The sequence below is a fragment of the Pogoniulus pusillus genome, chromosome 9 (assembly GCF_015220805.1).
Source record: "Pogoniulus pusillus isolate bPogPus1 chromosome 9, bPogPus1.pri, whole genome shotgun sequence".
Taxonomy (NCBI): Eukaryota; Metazoa; Chordata; class Aves; order Piciformes; family Lybiidae; genus Pogoniulus; species Pogoniulus pusillus.
In genome coordinates, this window is record NC_087272.1 from 18,549,894 (window position 1) to 18,575,053 (window position 25,160).

The following is a 25,160-nucleotide window of genomic DNA, read 5'->3' on the forward strand; positions in this document are numbered from 1 at the left end:
TCATAAGAAATAAACAAGAAGTAGGCTGATCAGCTGTGATGTTTTTGTATTTAACGAATTGCCCCTTACTTCTGACAAGAACACATCTTTCTTGTAGGATAGAAAAGCCACCACCAAAATGAAACTTGCTCATTGTTGTTAGGAACTTGTGATGTTCTGTTGCAAGATTTTGTTTGACTGCTTTGGTCCTCATTCCTTCAACTACCTATCTGTGTCTTGGTTTGTTATTCTTTTATGTAGTCTTCCTCATTTTTACCCCTCATGAGAATTTTTATTAGCTATCTTTCACATATACTTGCAGAAAGTCAGAACAGAACCTTCCATAGATCTGTTTATTCTGCTTTGTTTCATTTAATCCAGTATTGGCTCATGGAAGATATGCTTTATTTTGCAGACAAACAACAACTATATACTTCACTGAGCCTAAACTGTCCACTGAATCCAGTTCAGGGGAGCCAAGTAATTGCACAGGTATGTGTTCCACACAATGTCCGGTTTTAGACAGTGATGAACATTAAATGCTACTTAAAGATTAAGAAATGGAAGATAGAAGCAAAGCAAACATTATTTCAAACTTATGTCAATTACTAGATGTTTCCCAAACAAGATCACAATTGAAAGTGGCCTCAAAGAGGCCAATCAATTTACATAATTCCGTAGTGGCCTTTTGCAGGTGTGCATTTGCATTTGCACTGGATTCAATACCTAGAAGACCATGCAACCATTATCACCTTATTGGTTCAAAAATCAAATACAAAAGAATGCTTTGAAAGACACAAACCCCAAACTTAGTGGTATAAAATATGCATGTGCAGACTCATGCTGCTGTATGCAATCCTCATTATTTTAATGTGGTTATATTTTAAATAACAACTATAATTTTTAAAATATTTGTTTTGCCTGTATGGGCCTGTAATCTTCATAATCTCTTTATTAGTAAGGACTTCACAAAGACTATCTTTAGATGCTGCATGCTTAGAATTACTGCATAGTAATTGCAGGGCCCAAGCAGTTAAAGCTGTGAGTGAAGCTCAAGTTAGAAGTTTGCCTGAACCTTGCATTTCAGTCTCTTTTCGTTGTCACATTATGTGTCTTAGGAAAAATAACAACACTAAGAAATGGTTTATGACTCCCTTCCTTCAGGTTTCCTGCTTTAAGTTGGCAATTATTTTCGAGAAGTCAGTTTAGGACAGACTTCTTAAGAATCTCCAAGCAGAATTCTACAACACAAATTAGACATTCATATCAAAATCCATTTTAATATCTCTTCATACTGGGAAGAAAATCAACCAACACATAAGATTTCAGTGAGAAAAAAATATATCTGGTCCATGACTCAGAAGCACTCTATCAGAATGTCTCTCTGACATATGACATACAGGTCAAGAAGTAATCCTATTCCAAACCAGTGTTTTTTAAAAAAGAATAATTCTCTGAGCAGGGCAATTTATATCTAAGATATAGCAGGCCAATGTGAAGGTTTCCTACTCAGAACCACACAAAGTCCAGTCTTTTTTTGAACACCTCCAGGGATGATGACTCCACCACCTCCCTGGGCAGCCCATTCCAATGGCAAATCTGCCCAGTCTCAAACCACCTTAGTGAGTCTTAGAACTAGCCAACATTGATATATAAAAGCCCATATGTTAATTATAAATTGCATGCAATTAATAAGAGTTGTTGTTCAGACTTAAGATATTCAGATCCCTGTGCCAGGCCATTAAATCCTCTGAAACTGTAATGTGTGAGTATAGGACATTTGTGGCTTAACTGCCACATTGTTTGTCTTTTATTCCCCCTGTCATTGAGCAATATAATTAGAAATACCCATTTTATGATTTCTATTACTATCTCTGCAAACACCAAATCTGATCTCCCAGGGGACTCTCTGAAAGCTCAATCCCATTAACCTAGACACACTGCAGCAAAATGTATTTTTTTGTTACATGTAAAATTATACTGATATACTGAGAAAAAAAATGCAAAACAATTGCTGTGTGGGAGGCTTTCTTTTGTAGCTACAGGGTTTTCCCCCCAGTTCTCCAGTATTAATGGATTGAGTGCTGGCACTACTGATGTGCATTTGAATACTTTATCAGGAACACTGTATGTTAGCTCAGTTTCAAAAACTCTTGCTGAATAGGTGCTTTCTCTCTCTCCAAGATTCCTGAAAGCACTATTCAATTGTCCTGTACACATTTGTGTAAAATATAGAGGAATTCCTGGCTTATTTCTGGAAGTGTCACCCTCATCCACCTAGAGATAAAAGAAAAGCAACCACTCTCATTATTGCTAGTGAAAATTAAATGCTGGGATACCTGAAAATAGGCTATGTATGTAGAGTGCACTTTGAACAGAAACAAAGCAGAATGAAGAAGTGAAATGCTGAATAGGGCACGTAGGACACAAATGGAGACGAAATGGTTTTGTTGATTCCTAATGTGGTATTCTGCAAACTGGAAAAATGATAACAAAGTGATACCTTCAGAGGTAAATCCCCCAAAAGAGCCAAATATCTAAAAAAAGGAAGTGAATGCTTACAAATGCAACATGAACCACTTCACAGCTTTAAAGGATGTGACATTCACTGATTGCAAGAACAGAACAAGGTTTTAAAATACAGTTTCTCAACAAACAACACTGAAAGAAAACTTCAATACAAACCCCCACAAGTTTAGCATTTGGTAAAGTCACGAAAAATTGTCATTCTTTACTCAGTGGCACAATATGCCTGTAAATTTTAAAGGAAATTAGAATGAAAACAGAAGTAATTATTGAGTTTAAGACTGCTTTTGAAATATCACTGACAAGCTCTCTATTTCAACAAAAAGCTGTTAAAATGTTACTGTAATGCATTTTTGAATACTTGAGAAAGACAGGAACAGTACATGTTTGCCATTATTGCAAATGTATCAACCAACGCATAAAATCTTCATGTTATGTCTATGGAGATAGAGTAGAATTATACATAAACTGACTTCCAGCATATATTTTTCCTTTCTTACGAATGTGTTTTGTCACTTTTAGAAGCTAAACAGGGAAATCAAACCAGCAGTTTCTTTCATATATTAGCAGTATGTTTATTTTCACGATTAATAATGTGCTTTTCATACATATATTGTGCTTTCTGTTGAAATGCTGCTTAAATAGGAGATACTGTCATTTACAAGAAACTAGAAAAGAAATTGGCAAGACTTTCATTGAAGCAGAAAAAGTTGGCATTAATAATTAGACTTTCTGTAAGGAATTGCTAATGTAGAAGCATCAGTTCTCTTAATAGAAACCTGGTTTCACAGCTTTGTTTTGAACTGTTGTGAACTTTCAAACTTCAAGCCAGATCTCATTCTACACTTCCTAGTAATATAGGGAACATCCAGTTTTGCTGTACACTGTATCTGGATGGAATCGAGTTAGTTTTCTTCAGGGCAGTCTGCATGGTGCTGTGTTGGATTTGTGAACATATGACATTGTACTTATCCCTACAAGCTCAAGGAAAGGAGGAGGAAGAGGGAATGTTAGTGGTTGTGGCTTTCATCTTCCTTATTCATTATTTTTCTCTGCGCACACAGCTTTGCTTCACTCAAACTGTATTTGCCTTGACCCCGTGAGGTTTCCTTACTTTTGCTCTTCCAATTCAGCTGTAGTAGCAGTGAGTAAGCACGTGAATAAGAGCCTATCTGATCATTTAGATCAGTGCCACATAAGTCATTAGTCTGACTATAATGGGGAGAAATAGCAAAGCAACACTGTCCTTTTAATCAGCAAGAATTTAGAGAAGTTTTGGTTGAGTTCTGTTGTGGGGCACTGGGAAGAAGTCAGTAAGGCTTTTTAAGGGCTGTAGATAGGAAAAATGGAGCATAAAGGATTTTTTTTGGTGGGTTTCTGACATTAATGATGAGTGTTAGTAAGAACAGTGAAGGTTGAAAGAGACAAGGTTGGGAGATCTGTAAGTTTAGGAAAGCTCAGGTTTGAAGATGAGTTAGTGGAAGACACAGGAGCTTGACTCTGCCACTTGCTGGCAACCTTGTTGTGAGTCCATTGGGAACAAGAGCAGCAACAGACAGTTCAGAAAGGAGACAAGAAGTCACTGTGGGTTACGCTGATGGCTAAAGTTCCTTTCATAACTCTCACCTCCTCTATCACAAGCAAAAAGGACGCTGTCAGCTGAGGTAGTTAATTACTTTGCATATGGATAACACTAAAATTGCTCTAGATCACTTCAGTTTATCCCATGTCTGAAAAGATTGTTTTTTCCATAAATACTAGGGCCTAAGACTTAGGTTAGCAGAAGAAATAAATGAAACTTGATTTTTTTCCGTCATCTTCTCTCTCAATACTGATATATGATGTGTTAGAAGATATACAGACTTCCTCTGGTTTATGTTTTGGTTTGTTTTCTAAATGTATTTTAATTACAGAGGTTCTGTATTGCACAGAGGTATATTGAAAACATACAGAAAGCTGTATAAAAAATTAAAAAACCCAAACAAACAAAATCCCACCAAAAAACTCTAGCACACCACTACTCAAAGTTCAGACAAAAGAAACCATCTTAATCATGAAAATGTCAAGACTATAATTTCTCTGATTTAGGCAAAGTGAGACATAACCAACAGGAAAATAGAAGACCTGAATCAAGGCATGTGTTATTCCACCACGATCATTCCCATTTTTGAAATGGGACAGGGAAAATCCTGAAAACTTTGGTTTCACCCATACAAGTTTTTATAATCTTTGTATCTAAAGTATTTTTATCTTATACATTTATGTACTTGTAGCATTTATTAACAGCAAGTACTATTTGCAATATTTAAAACAACCTGTAATGATCTACATTCCTGGTAAGATGCTAATGAGGAAAACTACTGGGGAGAGGAAATGAAAAAAAAATAAAATTGAATTACATTAGAGGTAGGAAGGCAGCCCTTTGCAGTGGTAGCTTATATTGAATTTACTAGACTTCAGTTAAACTTCTGTGGATATTATTTCTGGGTTTGCCCTTTTCTGCCCTTTAAGTAAAATTTTTACAGCAGGCAAGCACACATTCTTACAGTCCATGGAAATAAAGTTATAACTTGCCTTTCAAAACAGTCTATGTTTTGGATAGTAAAGCCTACGTAAATTATCAATAAATGCAATTGTGGTTTTGTGTAAACCAAATGTAAATCTCATGCGTGTCACCATTGTAAACAGAGCACATTCTTGGCCAGATACGTAGAAAGGACCCAGGTTGCCTAATTTTGCTCCTTCACACATAAACCACGGGCAGTTGGCTCTGGCACGCTCACTAAAAGTATGCAATTTAAGGTCTTGCTGTGCTGCTCAGGCTTGGATGGATCTACACCTGCCCTGTCCATATTAGCCAAACACGAGTTGTTTCTTGATAGTTACAGAGCTGTCAAGAAGGAGTTCAACCTAATACACTTTCGGTGGAACTTCCTTTATTCAAAAGATTGCTTATCCTAAGTCACTGTTGTAGTTTGAGGGGTCCCAGGTCCCCCTCAAACACAACCATAGGGACAGAGGCCCATCCCTGGGGGATATTCCAGGATATTGTAATACTGTTATTCTATTCCCTTTCTGGTATCACAGCTTAGATGATGGTGCTTGGCTGCACCACTTCCCCTTCCTTCTCTGCCTTCCTTGCTTCCATTCCTCTTCTCTTGGAACAGTGCATGTTCCTCTTATCTCATGGTTCGTGGGGGAGTGGGCAAGCAGGGAGTTGGGCCACTGAGGCCTTGTAGGTCTAGCTTGGGGGGCACAGCTTCAGCCTACCTTATGATTCTATGATTCTAGAAGCCCAGATTGGGCCAGGTGGATTTTATACTAATTCCACCTGATTGCCTTATATATATACATACACACACATATATATACTCTTATAAACAGAAATTCTCTCTAAATTTCCAATCAGTGTACAGTGTCCTCATTCTTACTTCTGAAAGGGGGTAAGAGTCAGTTCTGATCTCCTGAACTGGGTATGCTCGTGGCCCAAACTGGAACAATCTCAGCAAAAGGACACACAGATTAAGGCAAAACATTCAAATTGTGCCTGAGAAGGACCTACTGCATTGTTTTATGATTTAATTCTTCAATTCTGCACTGATGTAATTTTGCTTGATTTGATTCTATTCTCCTGTGTGTATTTAGTCCTTATTGAATTCTATCTTATTGATTTGTTTGTTTCTTGAGTCATTCAAGAAACATTGTGAATTCTAACCCTGCTCTCCAAAGTACATGCAAACGTTCCCATTAGATTTTATAAGGAAACACTTTATTCCATAATGAAAAGCATTAATAGAGATATTGACCACTATCTTGTCTAGCACAGACCATTGCAAAATTCTCCTAATGCAGCCTGAGAGTAAGCAAGGGATCAGTGAAGTCAGTATCAAAAGAGTGGTTCTTAAGGAATCACATCTGTAGCTCTCCCAGTTCTCAGACCATTGTCACAGGCTGCAATACCATAGCATCAGGGGTAATAAGAGGTGGGGAGAAGGTTCCCAATCCGTTTATTGCACCCCAAGCATGGGTTTATATACTTTTTTATCAGGCGGCTACATAGTAGGATCACAACATCATATTAGATTCTGATTTAGTATACACACCTACATTAGGACTACGTTAGGTTTACACACTGCTTGGCATAGACATTCTTCATATTCTCTCAACAACACATCTATCGTGTCTAGGGCAATTCTGTCAGCAGAGATAGGCAAAAACCACAGACTCCAGGCTTACACTTGTGTGCATTTGCTACACCAGTCTCTAAGGTCATTCCAACCTTCCACTTCATCTCTGACTTAGCACTTACTGAACTCTCTCCTGTCTGTGGCTGGACAATAGCTGCACCAGAGTCACACAATTCTATAAAGTCACTGCATTTAATATTACTATATCCAACAGACCACGAGAAAAAAGAAGAAAAAATTTACTTACTTGACTTGGTATTTTCGTAACAAATTAGCACCGGCCATTTATCACCACCTTGTTATTCTATTCAAGCAAATTATGGTTGTTTAAAACTGATTTGGCAATTAATCTTATGCTTTGATAATAGCACTTCTTTAACCCAAACAATTTCACACAAAATTATGAGACTTTCAAGTAATCTTTCCATCAGGTATTTATTTCTAGAAATTGTAGCTGAGTATATCATGATAAATATTCCACTAGTCTTAAGATTTAGAAGTGTCACAAACTATTAGCACAGCTACCCATTTTTTGACTTAAGCATGTAGTGTATCTTTTGTTTGATACATAAACTTCCCTTGGTTAAAGCACTAACTATTTTGTTATTCTAATAATAAATAAAAAAGGAGAGCAATAGTTTATTTCCAGTATTTGAAAGAGTAGCCTACTGATTTCTTCTCACAGGAACAGCCTTCACTGACATATCACTAGCCTGTTACCTGGCAACCTTGACACATTAGGTATTAGCTGCCATCGATGTCACTTACTCACAAAAAGGGAAAAAAAAACCCAAACCAAAAAGCTGTCTTTCCAAACCAGTGAGTGAAACATTTTCTTCTTTGGACAGCTCAGTCTGTCAATATCTACCCTACTAAAAATTATTCAAAACAGAGGAATATATCACTTACATCAGCCATAAGCATATAGCTATCAGCAGACCCAAAAGAGCTTTATACTTCATGATATTACTGATGTCTAGTAAGTTCTTTTACTGTTGTCTTTTTCTGTGCCTTATTTTCTTTGGAAGGATAAAAGAAACAGAGAAACTTTCAAAGGCTATTGCTATCATATTAGTATGAAGAGTGGACAATATATTCAAATTCCAATATGTATCACAACATCTAAGAGACAAGGCTGTGTCCTTCATACAATAAGACTCAATTCTTAATGAAAATAATGAGTTGTTTTTTTAATACGTAAGGGCCAGAAAGATACTGAAATGTTTTATTTATTTAAGTAAGCAAATACGCAAGTTACTGTATCTTTGATCTGTCTCAAGAGCCGATCAAATAGAAGTAGTCTTTTTAGCTACAATATATGCCTCTGTGAAAGATGTGAGAAATTCAATTTCTAAACCATAAGGTAAAGTAAAATCTCACTGTAAATCTAATGATCAGGTACATCTGAATCAGCTCCAGTTTAAAAGGAAAGATTTGCTTATTACACTCAGTAACAAAATGCATTATGGAAACCTCTTGCTTTGATTTGCTAAGAACCCTCCACTTTTTGTACAGCTTCCCTCACCACAAAATACCACATTTGTTTGACGGTCTCACAGCATATATATACACCACCCTCTTGTTGCCATCTCTTGCTTTTGCTGACTTTTTACTAAAGTAAATGAATTAAACTTTTCAGAATGTAGACAATACAGGACTTCTAGTTCGACCTCAATTGTACTGTTTCGATAGCTGGTGCAACCAGAACAGTTACTAACTTCTCTAGTGGTTCAGAAAAATTATATTGTTTGAAGATACCTATGGACTTGAACACGTGCTGAGGCTCTAATTTATAACATCTCTTGCCAGGTAACATACAGCTTCTCTCCATTCTATGGAGCTAGAGACATTTCAGGAACCTTTCATTCAGCCCTGAAGAACTGGATCACAGGAAGGTATTCTATAATTTAAATATTCATGTCTGATTTTCCTCCTTCTGTCAACTCTAATGATCCCTTGACTTGATATATATACGTGCCTAGAAGAAGATGGATGGTGGCATAGAGTTCCCACGATTACTACTGCTTTCTTGATCCCATCACTGACACAACTGTGTGACCTGTTGTAGGTCAGAGATTCCCACTGACATTTTTGGCAGTTTTAGAAATCAACCTGAGCCTTAAAAGTGAATTGGAAAATGGCAACCAGTTGGGAATAAGAGATATGAGTAAAAAAAATGATTGTACTAAAAAGTATAGGAAGAGAGTATGACACAAATTTTCTAGTGGTGTTTTGTGCAGAAACAGTTAACAGTTGTGAGGCTTAGATGAAAAAGAATGGTAGAAAAAATGTGAGACTATTAAAACAATCAAAATAGTAGTTTTTAATGTAATAAATTGCTGCCTGGTTGGACCCAGAAGAGAATACTGCCATGCAGAGGAAGAATAAAGTTGTATAAACTGTGCATAGTCTAAAAAGTGACAGAATCCCAAATATCTGGGAAATGATTAAATGAAAAGACCACAAGCACAAAATTTTACAAAGCAAGAATTAAAGTCTAGGAAGTGGTATTGTGCTCAAATGATACAACATAATTTTTTTCACCTATGGTGAAGAACTTCAATTTATCAGGAGCTGTCCCCTTTGTTATTTACTGAGTCAAATAAAATAACTTATGTGCCTTCGAAAATAGGTACAAAATGTACTGCCATCAAAGCATTGGTGTATGAAAAAATGCTTGAAACAGTACTTTTGGTAGGGTTAACAGGTTGCATAATACTGTTACCATATATGGTGCAGAAGCATAAAGCAATACCAAAGGAGTAACTGCCTCCTGCAATAATTGTGTGGTGTCAAAATCAAAGATGGATGTCTATGGATTTAATGAAAGATTAGCTGAATGCCATTTGAATCAGAACACAGGATGTGCTTGTTCTAGATGCAAAGGTCACCTAACATTAGCCAGCTGTGAAGAATATTATCAAGAACATAAATATTCTTGTTATACCAAAAGGAAGGACATCATAGACCGTAACCTTAAAGACTATTTGAAGCCTTCCTACTCAGAATGACAGTCATCAAGGATCACAGAGTCAGGGTTGTTTAGAATGGAAAAGACCTTTAAGATCACTAAATCTGAGTGTTAATCTAGCGCTCTCAAGCCCGCCACTAAACCAATGTCAATATGCACCACATCTCCATGTCTTTTAAATGTGTTCAGGAATGGTGAATTAACCACTTCCCTGGCCTAAAACTGCCCTGACATTATATTGAGTCTGTCATACCAGACAAATCCAGAACTTGTAAGTAATATTTTTAAGAATGATTGCATTTTAGCTACAATTCATACTTGGAACAAGAGACGATATGGACACAAAGAAGAACCTGAAAATAGCAAAGACACTAAAATTGAAGAACGATTGAGGATGGTGAAGAGAATGACACACATGTTAGAGTACAAAAAATTGAAAAGCAATATCTGTACATATATGAGAATCATAGCATCAGTCACGGTTGGAACAGCCAACAAGGATCATCTAGTTCCAAACCCCCTGCCATGGGCAGGGACACCCTACCCTAAATCAGCCTGACCAGAGCCTCATCCAGCCTGAATTTAATTCATGGTCTTCCAAAACACCTCATCTGTCTTAGGTTTTATAATCATAGAAATAGTTGACTACAATATCTGGTTTTAGAGAAAAAGACTTGCCCCACTGCCTCACTCACCTCCCAGGCACAATTCTTCATGAGTGGACTAGAAATATAATTTTGGTTTTTGGCAAAAATGCTCACAGTGCTGGTTTGATCTGAAAGGCTTTGAGTTCAACCTCATGGGCTAGAAATTTGAGTATTTTACACATATTCACTCATCCTGCTTGAAACTGAATCTAAAGCAGTCATATTCTTTCCATCTCACAATAACTCTTCCTTGTATTTGGATCCCTGAGAAGGACAATCCTGTTTATATTTTTGTTCTCTTCTCATCTCTCCAACTTTTAAACCAAATTTTAAAAATTGTGAACATGATAAGAAGAAGAAATATTTGTTTCTGTTATCACTTTGATCCAAATCTTTTTTTGGTCTGCTTTAAACTGATTAATTACTATAGCGTGAAATTAATGCAAAAGTTCTATGTAAGGAACTATCTGAGGGAAAATGAGGGATCCAAACTATTAGGACAGAAAGCTTTAGGGTAAAGCTATCTGATATTATCAGTCACTAAATATTATTTATCATAGCCTAAATAGAACAATGTATGGTAACTCAAACAACGTCATGCAAAAACAAGTCAACTGAAATACCATGGGAAGTCGTATTCCTTCCTCCCCCCAGAAAAGAAAGAGTGGACTGGCATGAGAAGTGGGTGATTAAAAGCCTGGAAGAAGAGAAGATAGATTATCAAAGAGATATTCAAGATACTGATTTTTTTCCTCATTACGAAGGTGGGTAGGGATAAAATCTTCATAACTTTGCAAAGCTCACACTTGTAAGATTCAGAAGACTCATAAAACTGCCAGTCAGTAGGAGTCAGATTAAAACCAGAAAATAAAAAGTACTTTCTTGCAACAGTTTTTTGCTAAACTATGATCTGGATTTAAGAAGCTTAGAGGGCCCCAGGGAAAGTGTGAGAAATATTGAAAGGGTAGCCACCTTGGGTGCTTGGGCTGAAGAATCCATTCACACAAAATTAGTTTGACCTTCAGAGGATATTGCAGTGACATAATGACATAATTTCCCTCTATTCCTGATACTCTCTAAGTCTGCTTAGGTTCACTGTTGGTGAAATAACACTGAGTTAGACTGGTGCTTGGTATCAGCCAGTGAAACTATTCTCATATTCTTGTACCTGTTCAAAGCCTACCAAACCCATTAATTTTTATGGATCAAATGCTTAACTAGCAAATAGCAATGTGCTGAATTATGCATCTAAGTATTCTCATTTGACTGCTTATGAAACAGTAGAACTACTCTTAACCTAAACAAGGATGTGTGTACAGATTCCTTGCTATGTCATAGCTTTGCACTGAGTTATAAACTCTGATTATACTCACAGGAAATAAGAACTACCATCACTTTTTTGTGCATTTGTCACTATGCAATCACTATGCTCTGGTATATTCTCCAGAATCACCAAAAAGGGTGGTCACTAAGGTAAAGGAATGATTTGCCAGAGCGAGGCTTCCACTAACCTTGTATTAAGAGTGCCTAGTATGAAAAGACAGAAATGTTATTTTCCAAAGCCTTCTTCCCTCACAGGGCTATCAACTCTTGAAAGCACATGAGCAGATGAGATAACAGTCAGTTAAACTCTAAGATTAGTTTCATACTTAAAGATGCACTGAAGTGCTTTTCTGGGCCTGGGCCAGATGCTCAGCATCTTCCAGGATCAAGTTCATATTTATGAGTGCTTCATAAGTGAAGAAAATCATAAAATTGAACGGTTTTGTTCCCATAAAAAGGGAAATATAACACAGTCAGTGCAAAGTAACCATGATAAAACTCCTCATAGAACATTTTTTTCTTTGTTAATTAAGCAAAATTTTCATCTGGGTGGAGCATTTCCTGGCAGCTGATGTTCAGCAAAGAGTCATGAGTTTTAATTGCCACTTAAATCTACAGCATCTCTATGAACAAACAAGTGGAGCATATCCACTTTGAGTGTATGCACATTGCTTTATTTATGACAGATAGGAGAATGAGTTTTCTGATTGATTAGTTCCTTTTTATTCCAAGAAGGCTGTGGCCAGCTGCAGTAACCCTAGATTTTCTGCATTGAATGTTAGCACAGTTTATGCAGAAAACCCTTTCAGAGAGAATATACAGAGCTTTGGAATCTGTACCAATGTGAAAAACAAAACAAAACAAACAAAACCAAAGAACCAAACAGGCCTATTCCATTTATAACTCTTGAAAATGGGAGCTATTAATTTAATTATGTGGCTGAATAGGAAAAGAATCTATTTAATTTTGACAAGAATCTCTAGCTCTAAACAAGCAGCCATTTCTAGGCTGCCACCTTGTATGATATGAGGGTTAGCTAGGAACCAGCTATTAAAGTACACTTCATCAGTTACGGAGCTACATTCTGTGATCTAGAAAACAAATCCGTATTTTACACTTCTGTTTTTTTTTAACAGACAGAGAAAAGGAAAATGCATTTATGAAATGCTTCCCGTTTTATTCTAGTAATAACTACAAAGCAGCAATTAAGAAAGCTTTCTTTCCCCTGAATCAGCTGCCAGTACAAAGAATATCTCACATAAAGAGCTCTCAGAGAAAGCCTGTTAGTTCATTGCATTTTCAGAGGTTTAGATGAAATTGTAGGAGATATTATGTAATTTCTTTCACTCTTTTGGATGTGTAACAGCAAAGCTAGAAAGCACTACAGAGCCAAGTAGCTGTATAGCAAATATAAGTTTTCATCCTTTTATTAGTTTATGCTTTTTTATTCTCAGTTATTGAAGTCCTTGAGTTCATTTATTAGTACACTATTATGTGAACAGACATAAGCTTACCAACCATTTACTGACCTTTTTGGTGGTGGCACACTTTGTGTTACTTTGCATTTTTACTTTGTATAAAGTACATCGCTCATGTCACCTAGACCAGTGATCTAGCTGAAAATTTACAGATTAGCTTACAAAACACTGTCTGATGTTAATTTATTTCCTGATTAAATAAATAAATAATAATATGCACATTTTTTTCCTTCCACATAACAATTATGTAATTTTTAGGGGTTTTGCTATATCCAGTATTTCTTCAAGAATAACTTTAGTGTTACAAATGGAAGACATAACACGTACTTATATTGCACAAGACTATTAAAGGGATGATAACTTTCTGAAAGTGTTATTCAATTTACAGTCTTCAAGTCATTTTGAGTAGCTAAATCTGCGCGGGGTTTGTTTTGAAGCCAATGTTAACTGTAAGAACTGATATCTGAACTGATATCTAAACCTCAGAGAGAAGAAAAGGGGTAACTTCAAGAGAAAGGGCAGGACTGTGGTTAAAAGCAGGCCTGGGTATGGTAGAAAACTCAGGTACTGCAACACAGAGGGTCAAGTGAGGATCATGGTTAGAGGTCAGGTAGATGGGTCAGCTAAACTGGGAATCACAACATTGAGGAGGCTCTTGAAAGATTAAGCAAAAAGAAAGAAGGAAGAGCAAAGAGTGCGATTAATATGATGACTGTCAATGACAGTCTCCACCAATGGACTGCTCTCCATGAAGTCTGTCTTTACCAAGGCATTAACTTAAAAAAATTGTCTTCTATGGGGTCAGTGGCCATATGTGAAATGGAAAAGTAAATGATGGATGTTGTGCTGTTAGTAAAAGTACTTTTATATGTATTATAGACATATACCAGAATCCAGATGCGGATCTGGTATATTTTTTGTAAGCTAACAAGTGGCTTTCAGATATCACTGTGGTGGGCAGAACATAATTTCATACAGCCTGAAAAAATATTCTATCTCATGTTTACTTAGAAAATAGGCATGCTTCTTAACTGCAGACCAGGAAATACAAGAATAGAATTAGAGCAGTATTTAAGAAGATTGGTCTCATGATAGATATGAGTTAGAACACATTCTTATTTACTGTGTCTTTAACATTGTCTTTCCTCCATTCTGCAGCCTTCTGAAGAGCTATTCTTAGGACACAATGACAATTTGTGGGTTATGGTTTTTTTAAAATTAAAAATATAGATTTAAAAAATCTGGATATTAATTTTATTAAAAAAGAAAGCTGAAATGATAAAAAACAGAATGATACAATCAGAGAATAGTAGGAGTTGGATGAGCCACCTGGTGACCAAGCAGTCCGAACGCCCTGCTAAAGAAGGCAGGGCTAGCCTAGATCAGGCTGCACAGGAACACAATCAGACAGGTTTTTAATATCTCTAGAAAAGGAGACTCTGCAACCACTGTGGGCAGACTGTGCCAGTCTTTTATTACTCTCAGAGTAGTTTTTTCTTATCTTTAGGTAGAACTTCCTGTGTTGTAGTTTGTACCCATTACCCCTTGTCCTATCACTGGGCACCACTGAAAGGAGGTTGGCCCCATCCTCTTGACACCCAACCAGTAGACATTTATAAGCATTGAGAAGATCCCCAAACATGAGTGGTTGCAAGTCCGAAACTCCCTTTCATATTATTCACTCCTAACCATCATCATCCATTAAAGTAATTGCTATTTTTTACATTAAAAAACCCAAACATTAAAATCTTTAAAATTATTACAACTCTTTGGGACATAAATTTCTCCTCCAGAAAGCAAAATATTTATTTTGTCATTTATTGCAAAAGAAAGGAGGAGTAATGACAGTTACTTGAATCTTTGTTTTTAACTCATTAATTTTGGCTTAACAAATAGAAAATTGAAAACATTATATAGGTTATAGTAATAGGTTAACAGTCTCTGTTGGCCTTCTGTGTGAATCCACAACATGAGGAACAGTTCAGAATAACTAAAAATATGGCATGATTAAAGCCAGTTATCATGGCCAGAAATGGTAATTTAAAAGATAGGTAATCTTAGAGAGGGTTTTACTGAGGCCATGTTTGAAGAATGCTTTCCACAGAAAGAAGCTCCCTTTGTATTGCAGGACTATTTGATGAAAATATCTTCTGTTGTTAAAAACCCATGGGTTTCATACAGAAAAGCTGAATTATCATGTGTATCTACAGTAATGGTCTAAACTTGGTACAGACACCTTCCAAAGATTAAAAGGAAGTGAAGAAAATCATTAGGTAGAACTAGTGGCAGTGGAAATATGAGACAGAAAAATTCAATTCTGCACAAAGTATTTCACCTTAAAGTTTATACGTCTTGCTTCCTTTAAAGCACTTGGCCTGAGGTGTTAGCTATCTAAAAATTCCATTTATTGCCTAAAATCCTATTCCCTCAGAATATAGAGGAAAAAAAGAGCTGATGAGAAACATAACTCCAGTATGAGATAAAATTTACTTAAGACAGAAAAAAGAAATTCCATCTTAGTCCTTCCCCACTCCTAACTTCTGAAGATATTACAAGTTGTTACACCTTCTGTCATGACACAAAACTGTCAGTGTTCACATTGCCTTTGGTTACCTGTATTAGTTTCCACTGGGATGAAATTATCTGGTTGATCAGCTCACATAATTAGAAAGGACTTTTAAAAAGTAATGTTTAGCACAATTTGATGTCCAATCAATATCAACATCTAGTGGGATTTCAAATTTGATGACTTCATCAAATTTTCATGTGTTACTTCAATCTAACCGTTGTTTTTATCCTTTGTACTTTAAAGTTGTGTCTTTATCACACATTGTTTATAAAGGGGGTGTCAGCCATGCAATAAACACACAAAGTAAAGATGGAAGAGCTGTACCTTGCTAAAGCCTCAAAACTGCTTTTGTCTGGCTCTCAGGTGACTTCTTGTTCTCCACAAGATTTCACTCAGTCATCCATGTGCACCTACATAGTATTGCATACATACATGTCACTCAAGTTGCACTGTATCACAGAATAAAAATGTATTTTAATGTCGCTCAACTTTATTTAAGTTCTTGTTCATCATGAATAGCAATTATTTATATTTTTTTGTTGTGAACACTTTGGTAAAGGCTCTTTAAAAAAAAAAAAATCACTCTGTTTCATTAGCAACAACACAGCAGCCTTGTAATGTGGAAAATGTAAGTTGACCATGACTTTATTGTGATGTTTTGTTTTAAGATTCGAGTCTCTATCAAGTTTCAAGCATCTGTTGTCTCCTTCCTTTGTATTAATTTGTAACTCTTTTCACCAGAAGTTATTCTGCTTTGAAGGTTTCCCTTATAGCTCCTTTTGCAAGGGCATTAGGTACTTGCAGGTCTATTTTCCTGCTTGTCTTTTAGACAATTGCTGCTTATCTCTGTTGGCTATCGGGACAAATACCTTAATGCAATACACCTTTTAGATGCTTAACCTTCCTCAGCTTCTTTTTCTAGAAAGCTCAAACTTCCTTTTTTCCTTCCTCTTTCTTTTTCCAATCATCCACACACTTTATTCACTTATTTTAAAGATTCATTTCTTTGCAAACTCTTTTTGCTGCACTGTTCTTATAATTGATTATCTCAAAAGGAGGTGAGGAGCTTTATTGCTTATTACTTTCCTGCCACATATACGGCATATGTTACCTTTTGCAATACCGCATTTAACATCTGTCTAAGGAAATATAACCAAGTGCTAGAAGACAAAGAGCGCTAAGATTAGTGAGAATGCTTTTTCTTATAGGGGTATTACAGTGGAGTTGGAGGGATATTACTTTTAATGATAAATTATTTTGAGAGGAGTTTTTATTATCCCATTTTTTTTCTAGAACTTTCATGTGGGTTTTATATATAGAGACCTCTTAAAATACCTTTCAAGGACAGAAGTCTGCTAAAAGATTCAAATTTTAATATTTGTTGAGGAATAAGGTAGGGACACATTTAAATTATACCAACATTAACATATACATACCTATGTTTTGACGTAATGAAATATTCATATGCTTCTTTGGTTATAGTACTAGGAATATGTAGGCAAATGATTTTTAAAAACCATTATTTTGATTGCTTTTCATTATTATTGTTTCAAAAATATACTTTTGATTGTGCTCATTCTTACTATTACTAACAAATACATTTTAAGAATCAGAATTAAAAATATAAAATATATGAGATAAAATAGCTGTCATGAAACAAACTAAAGTTACTAAATGATATCTCATTTCCAAGGTTTTGTACAGCAGTTTCCTTTTACTGCATGATAATTGTTGGTTTCATGTTTCATTTTAGACCGCAATAGAGGCATTAAGGAAATTACAATGTTCATAACTAAAACTATAAAAATTATTTATTTAATAAGTAGTATGCATTATCACCAACTTTTAGGGTTGCTCAGTGGCGACATGGAAAACCAAAAGCACCTTGAAGATGTTCAAGGCTAGGTTAGATGAGGCCTTGAGCGACATGTTCTAGTGGGAGGTGTCTCTGCCTATGGTGGGAGGTTGGAACTAGATGATCTTTGAGGTCCCTTGCAACCTAAACCATTCTATGATTCTAGAATCTCAATGCAATTTAAAAATTGTGGGCTTTGTTTTTTTTCCCTCAGTGGAATTTTACCTATGTTTTCACTTCGACTAAATATTTGGAAGACTTCAGCAAAATTAATTGCATCACTGTTAGGTTGATAAAAGTAAGCTTCAATGATACTAACAAATTATAGCAATTTTTATGATTAACAGAATCATTGTGTTATAAGAAAAATAATTGCTATTTGATAGGATATGGTCTGGACTATGTGACTTATTATGGAGCAGAAGAAAGGGTAAGACAGAAATTAAGGTGGCAGCTGAGGCAGTCTGGTGATACAACTCTTCCACTTTTGCACCACTTGGTACTTGGTGCACCTATCTATCCTTGGGTCACACATAAAATCTAGGATAAATAAACTATGGATTGTGAAAGGCAGTGTACTAGAATGTCGAGGTACCCCCTTAATATTCTTCCTGCTTCCTCTGTTCTTTGGAGATTGTATTAAAATCCTATTTTAACAACCTAGATCATAAGCATGACTATCAATCACCTCCTGACAGTCTAGCATGTCTGTCTGTACTTAGGCTGTGGTTTGCAAAGGGTGGAATACCACAAACTCCACAATCTATCAAGTTCTGGACTTGCACAACTGATTGCATGTATCTGAATATTTCATCATATGAGTGGGCTGAAATGGAAAAATACATGACAAAAAGTCAATTATTTCAGACCCTATAAATAGAGATCACAAATGGCAGCCCTTGAGCTTTTCTGGATCTGTGACCCAAATCTCCCATAGGCTGAGATGACTCTTGGGACTATCTGCCAGCAAAGCTGACAGAAAGCAAAGGCAAGTCAACCTTCTAAAGACTCAGTTATCATCCTTTGAGGAATGCCAATGCATTGTTAGCATTTACTCCAAACTTGAGAAGAGGGAGATTTTAACTGTATGCTAACCTCTTCAATCCACTTCTGCACCTATCTATGTGTTTGATTCTGCACATTTACTTTCCTGAATATGGGTGCCCATATATTTGAGTGGATCCAGAATTTCACTGTATCCAGTTATTTCTACGTGTCTCTGAGTGTTTGTATCTTTTGGTTTTTATATATATATTTCCAGTTTAGCATATCCTGTAGTGTTAGCATGAATCTTGTAATTTTCAAATTTGTAGTTAAGTCAGTTTCACTATGACATATTCTGCTGAATCACTTACTAACCTTTAAATTAGCCAATCATCGAGTGCTGGTAAAACTACACTTTTTGATTTACCTCATACTATGACTTGCTGCTATATCATAACCATGTCAAACATTTTCATTTATGACATACGGCTAATACTAATTCAGCTGTGAGACAGATGGATCCATGAGGAGGGAAGCATAAAGACTCAAGTCCCACAAATACTGAGGGTGAGTGAAGAACTGGGACCAAATGAGTAAAGGTATGAATTTAGAAGTCAGAGGAAGCCCTGGTGTGAGTTGGGTTGCTTCCATAAACAGAGAAAGGAGAAACTGATCTGATGAGAAATATGAAGCAAGAATAAATCATTCTGTCTGAGCAAGGGAGGAGGAGTCTGGCAGAGAAAGAGTATTAAGGAGAGGTGATTAAGCAAGGTGATTAAGGAGTTGAGAGAGTTAATGCAGACTAGGCAAATGGAACCTGGAATGAGCAGCCAAAAATATGAGCACTATAGTATGTGTTCATATAAGGTAGGATCGTAATAAATCTGTAGGATAACAAAAGGTCCAAGTGCAGATTTTTTGGCAGTGTCTGACAAGTGTTACTCATTTAGAAAAATGGCTGGACTCTGTGCTGGAAGTTTCAACACTGGGCAACTGTAGAGGGGGACTTGGGAATCAAATGAGAGTGGGGTGATAGGTAGAGTGGGATGGATTACAGAGTAGGAAGAGAGTGCCACATTTGGTGAAAGTATTCATCAGAGCTGGCGTTTTGGAAACAAAGCAAGAGGAGAGTAATAACCACCAAAGAGAATGAGAAGACCAAGTAGCATTTTTTTTCTTTTTTAAAAGACAGACTTCAGTAATACATAGTAAATTAGGAGATGATCAAGATGGATAGGGAAAAAACCCTAAACACCCAGGAAACTACATCTCTTGTGTATAATTGTCATAAAGGTCTGATTTTCTCTCAAGCAATGCATTTGGATGAGAACCACCAGCAAACTTCAGAATTTCCTAACTTTATTTCAAAGTCTTGCAAGCCCTTCTCATAATGTGTTACAACATTTTTATATGAGCAGCATTTAAAGCAGATATATTTCTCCAATACCCAGAATTGACTAGACTTTAAGCTTAAATCTAGGAATTTGGAATCTGTGTCTTGAAGAGCTTGTAATTCAAAGACTCAGTCCTGTAAACAGCTCTTTTGGGATTTTTCTAGTATAAAAGCCAAAGGGTCTACTGCCTTCTACAATTGTTAAGCAGCTTACAATATATGGCTAGAGAACACCTTCCTACATCAGTCCAGGCCTCTAATAGAGCTATTCAAGAGGCAACACGTAGTAACTACAGAAACAGTTGGGTCAACACGGGTCCTTGGGGAAGCATAGAGTTTTCTTGATGTCGAAGAGAAAAATTGCTGCTGATGTTAGCTGACAGTGCTCCAGCAGTACTAGTCTAAAGCAACCCAGCTGTGCTCAGCCACAGTAATAGAGTCCAATATCAGTGCTACCACATGTGATTGAAACCAACAAGACTGACTTTGTCAATTATGCTAACTAGGTTAGCTTGTGCCAAGAAAAACTAATTTTGTGAAACCAAAAATTTGTTGAAATTCGTTTTTATATTGTAAATTAATTAAATTAACTATAAATAGTTAATCATGCCAAAGTTCAGGATTCCAATCTGTAATTATAAACTGAGGATTTCCTTCTCTTTTTCATAGATCCAGACAAATAAGTAATTGTTCTGCATCTTACTGTGGTTTGTTTAAAAAGAAGAGTAGAATCATAGAATGATCTGGATTGGAAGAGACCTCCAGAGGTCATCTAGTCCAACTCCCTCTGCAGAAATCAGGGGCATCCTCAGCTAGATTGAGCTGCCCAGAGCCCTGTCAAGCCTCACTTTGAATATATCCAAGGATGGGCCCCCAATCACCTCCCCTGCAGTCTCTGTTCCAGTGTTCCACTATGGTCATGGTAGTGACCTACCTGCCTGGGTAACCTGTCCCTGCTCGTTGCAGGGCAGTTGGACTTGATGACCTTTGGAGGTCCCTTCTGATCCAAATCATTCTATGATTCTATGTTTCTTCAGGATCCAATTTTCCTAAGGAAGTAAATATGTGATTGGCAAAAAAATCCCAACAGACAAACAAAACAAAAAAAGAGACAGATAAAAAGAGACAGACATGATTATTTTCCTATGTTATATTCTTGCCTCTCATGCTTATAACTCTTTCCTATACTGAAGACTCATTTTGAAAGCTCTAAGGATAATGTCTTCATGACCAAGGGCAAAACACACAAGAGAAGTATAATAGTCAAATTCTGCATTAGCTACCTATGCCAACAGGAATGTGTCAGGTTTCTATGACAAAGCCACTGATCTGACATGCTACCACTGGTGTTCATAATGGCAGAGTATAAACTGACTCCTTTTTCTTAGAAGAGCTTTAAGACTGAAGAAGCTTAAAACTGAGGTTTATGCACAGGACTGAGATGAATTTTTCAAGATACATGGGGATACCATCAATCTTAGAAGCCTTCAGAGATGTTTCATAATTTTAAGCAGATCAGAAAGTTACAGGTACTTACAAAGTAATAATATTTTGTTATGATTGTTAACAGTATTATTTTAAATATCAGAAATTGCAAAAGAAAAACCATCTATAACTTTTTGTTTAGAATCATCCGTGAGAGAGTTCTAGGAGCCTTGTGCTGCTACCAGGAAAGAAGTCTATACTTGCCATTTGTAGCCAACACAACGTGAGTTCCCCTCAGCTGACTTAGCTGTTTGACAGCTCTGTACAGAGATAAAGCATTTGTGCAACATCAAGAATGAAAAGTTTTTGGAAGTTTATGCTACTGGACTAATTAAAACACTGCTTTAGTGTTTTCGAACAGAAAACACGAGTAGGCTGAGGATTTTAATGCACCCACGTTAAGGAATAGCTTGTTCAGGTTACAATATTGAGGAAAGTCAATAATGGGGTGGCCTTTCAAGATTTCCTTTGGCTGAGAGACCAGTTCCTAATTATGGCCCCTACTTTGGCTTATATTAATCAGAGTTCTCAAGTGCTGTATAAAATCAAAGTATAAAGCTTTCATAATCTGCACAAGACAGAAAGAGAAACAAATATGGAAATGTACCAAAATTAGCAGATGGGAGAAAACCATGCCATAATTCCCTTTCTCCCAGCTTGACTTGTAGCTATTTTTCTTTTATCTCCCTCCTGGAACTTTACTGAGAGAGGGAGGCATTTAGCTCTTAATTCCAGATGTTACAATACTTGAAATAGATGGGTTTAAAGTAAAACTGCTTTAAAAAAAAAATATAAACAGATTTGGTAGGGATTTTTCAGTAGAATACAGGAGGCTATGCTTCCCCCCCAAAAAACTCTGCAGAAATCAACAACGACAAAAACTATGATCACCACCGACCATAAAGTAAGTCCCTTTGAGATCTGAAAGAGCCAAGCAACATGTATCAAATTGAAAGGAGTTTGATATGTTTGTCAGATTTTGTATAGATTGATCAGAAAGTGAACATTTCTGGATATTGCATCACCTTACCAAAGTACTGCCTCTATTCTATTTTTATATTGGGGAAATCACTTTTGTTTTTTTAGTTATAACCCGATGGAGTTATTCCATAGATCAATACAGGTTCTTAAGGTAAAGGAAAGTAAAAGCTAACCTCATCTTTTGGAAGGTTTGATACTGACAGCAGATTAAGCCTTGTTTAAAGTGAGCAACTACAGGCATATTGATAGTCATTGTTGATTCTGATGTCATTGCAATTCTATGTCTGAAGCATAATAATATGCATTTTCAGTTAACACCGCTGGAGAGAAATTAAAGGTAATTTCAGATATGTCACATCAAAACTCCTGTGTTCTTGGTTGTTTGATGGCACAGAAAAGAACTTGCATACTCATTGTTTTAATCAATTCCTGCTCAACAATTGCATGAATTAGTTTTCCTCTCTAGGAACAGAGACTTGTTTATTATACTGATTCAAAATGCACATCTACAAACAGAAGGACCTGATGTGTTATAAAATATGTCATTACATGACCTATCAAACTCTTAAAACATTCATGTTGTTTCAGCTGCTGATGCCTTTCTGCTGGGTTCCATTTAATCATCTAAGCAGTTTCTTACAACAGGTAGAAGATTGTAGGAAAAGAGTCTAAAACTCTTAGTTATGACAGCATGGAGGTTACATACTGTTCTATGCCTGTTTTCCATACTTACCAGCATAACCTCGTAGGTCTCTTACACCTTTACATATGTCTGTTTTAAACAATTCTTGATCCATCCATCCTTAAATTACTAGTTCTTTAGGACAGCATTGTCCTTTGTCATTCTCCTTCTACAGCATTTAATCCATGAGCTACATCTGAGACCACTCAACTGCACTACAGCAGAACTTGTCAGATGATTCATTTGTACTGCATTACATAATGTACTAAACAATCTCCTGTGCAAAAATAAAAACACTGATTTTCTTTAAGGAAGAATTTAGAATTTGATTTCAAGCTTTCTTGTGCATTGTAATCATTGGCAAAAAAAGAAAGAATAATTATCAAATTATCAAATACTGAGTACTTTTATGCATTAGTTTATCTGACCAACCTGGTCATTGCAGGGGGAATTGGACTAAGTGACCGTTAAAAGTCACTTTCAACTCAAACCATTCCTTGGTCCTGTGTCTGGTTAAAATCTTGATGATTGTTACAACACTTGAACAATACTACAGCTAAGTAGACTCACAAACAGAACAAACAAAAAACCCCAACAGCAAACAAACAAACCACCCCCTCACCCCAACATCCAACACAACAAAGCAAGAAAAAAAAAACATACCTGTTTCTAATCTTTCCATGGCCTCATTTTATATTCTGGCACATGTCTCTGTTAAGTGTCAAAATCTCATCTTGCTGCACACAGACTGGTGGTAGTAACTACATCTTCGGATATGTCAAACGTACAGGAAAAAGGAAGGAAGGAAAAAAGTTTGAAAATATCAGGTTAGTCATAAAAATAGAAGTACAGCAAAACTTTACAGGGATATAAGCTTTTCAAACTTCAGCCTGAACTACAAAAAACTATCACAGTATGCTAGGAGATACTACTATTACTTTGGGTTATCCATGCATACACATTTTAAAGTGTCAGAAGGGTATGTCTTTGTCAGGATTGACATTATCATTTTCAAACAGATCCTGTCTCAAGGACGATCACTAAGGACACATCTAACAGACTATGCTTCAGTAACATGCTATAAAGACTTGAAACAAAAGAAAAACACTGCAATATGTTTGCTAATTTATACTATTAAAATATAGTTCTTACATACACAGATACCAGCTTGCTGTCTGGGGTTTAGGTTACTTCTTCTTTTTTATGACAGGAAGCCATTTAAAGCAAGGAGACAAGTAAGGTGAAAAGTGAGGTAAGTAGGCATTCATTTCAGTGAGATTTGTTCTAACATCATGGTAAGTCTTTTGGGGAACTTCATAACAACAGTGGCTAAAAGACTTTAAACCACAGAATCTGTCATTTACAGCATATTCTTCCAGTTAATGATTTAGTTCTGCAGGTGCAGAACTTGTTGCTTTAATTGCCACTATATTCTATGATTTTCTGTTTCTTATAACTGTATAAAGGTAATGCCTGTGCAGACACGCTATCCTTAGAGCTACCAGATTGCCCTTGCAGAACACTTCTCTTTTTCCCACTATACCTTCAAGACTTCATGACGGAGAAACCTAGCAGTACATTACTTAAGCTTACAGCATACTTAGTTTTGCTCTCTTTCTCACCCTTATCCAACTTTGCCTGCCTAATCTTTACATCCTTTCAAAACACTCTTTCATCTTTGCTGCTTACTCTCCCCATTTTGAATAATCCCAATATACTTTGATCTATGTCTATCTATCTGGATCTCTAATCATGCCATCAGAGTGGCCAGCTTTGGAAACACACATCATGAGTTTATCTAAAGTCAGCAGAAGTAACATCTTCTGATCATTTTCCACCTCAGAATACATTTCTTGACTAAGTAAGTAGCAGCCAAACTGCAGCTGTCAGACAGAAGTAGTAAAATGTGAGAATGAAGATCACCACTCTGGAGAAAATCTTTTACATAGCGATGAGACAGATCTGACCAGGATATAACCAACTATGACATATAAGGTGGCCTTAGTAGGCATATTGACAGTAAGCGTTGTAGCCTATACCTGCCAGAGGGAGAAAATCAAAGTAAGACCTCTGCATCATGTTTTCTAACTGAAAGAAGCA

General features: G+C 36.4%; 2 long non-coding RNA genes across 4 annotated transcripts in view; both read right to left on the reverse strand.

The window, feature by feature from the left end:
- LOC135178149 (uncharacterized) overlaps nt 1-25,160 on the reverse strand; it is an 81,818-nt gene that overhangs the window by 12,276 nt on the left and 44,382 nt on the right. For all 3 annotated transcript variants that reach the window (XR_010303385.1, XR_010303384.1, XR_010303383.1), the window contains one exon: nt 23,724-23,827. This is a non-coding gene — a long non-coding RNA (uncharacterized LOC135178149). The remainder of the gene's footprint in view (nt 1-23,723; nt 23,828-25,160) is intronic.
- LOC135178156 (uncharacterized) lies at nt 427-16,079 on the reverse strand. Its single transcript, XR_010303394.1, has 3 exons — nt 16,005-16,079; nt 10,934-11,007; nt 427-705 (listed from the first exon to the last, which is right to left on the reverse strand). It is a non-coding gene; the product is annotated as an uncharacterized LOC135178156 (long non-coding RNA).